The following is an 859-nucleotide window of genomic DNA, read 5'->3' as shown; positions in this document are numbered from 1 at the left end:
GTTTCCACACTTTTTGAGAGTCCTAGACTTCCAGTCTCCACGTGGGTGTCAGACCTGGAAAAAGCCTGGTTGGCAGCAAGCCTGGATCAACGCACACACAGAGGGATCAAACCCTGGTTGATCTGACCCAACTTCGTGCCCAGATGGACTTTCAGGGGGCTTTGTAGACGTGCCTTGTCTATGCTTCACAGTAAATCCTTTCTGGAGTCAATCCTTGAGGGCCTCACCAAGTCCCTTTCTGACTCATCTGAGTTCAGTCCCAGAACCTTTGCTTGGGAGCTTTCCACACCCCTGGACAGATACTTCGGGGTTTTCCCCAGAATGTACCCCAGGTTTGTGCCTGTTTCCTTCTCTAGCTGGAAATTTACCCTCTGTACATCCTTGCTGCTTTCACCCCGAGACAGAGAAGATCATAAGGGTCTGTCTTTACCCTTTGCCTGACATGGCTCTGCTAATGCATCTTGGAGCTGCATCTGTTCCAGAGACCCTTGGATCCTTCCCAGGTCACAGTGGTGTTGAACGAGCCACTTTTGGATGTGCTGCTCCAGTTGCTTCCAGAGCTCAGAGCTGATTGGGAAGTTCTCGGGAAGAAAAGAGGTCAAGATCTCCTGGGAAAGGTCAGGTGTGACACTGAACATGTCCTGAGACCTCTGGGCCCCAGAGGGCCAAGCTCCCCAGCTTTCTAGCTGCTTACTCCACAGGGGCCACTCTGGGTGTCGGGTTTCAGTTGGGACATGAGGTTGTGGCTTCTTCTGAGACATAGGATGAGATACATTGTAGTCCTTAAACCAGGGTGGAGGAGGAGGTGGAAGGATTGGGAAAGAAGATTGGAGATGGACCTGGGTTTGGGCCTGAGCCG

General features: G+C 52.0%; 1 pseudogene; it reads right to left on the bottom strand.

Annotated features, from left to right (window-relative positions):
- Nucleotides 1-854, bottom strand: part of LOC110594633 — a 2,543-nt pseudogene extending 1,689 nt beyond the window's left edge.
- Between the last annotated feature and the right edge of the window lie 5 nt (nucleotides 855-859).

The sequence above is a fragment of the Carlito syrichta genome, unplaced genomic scaffold (genome assembly GCF_000164805.1).
Source record: "Carlito syrichta isolate Samal-C Ts95f unplaced genomic scaffold, Tarsius_syrichta-2.0.1 Scaffold316722, whole genome shotgun sequence".
Taxonomy (NCBI): domain Eukaryota; kingdom Metazoa; phylum Chordata; class Mammalia; order Primates; family Tarsiidae; genus Carlito; species Carlito syrichta.
The sequence above is the reverse complement of the archived record's forward strand: the minus strand, read 5'-3'. Positions and strand labels throughout refer to the sequence as shown.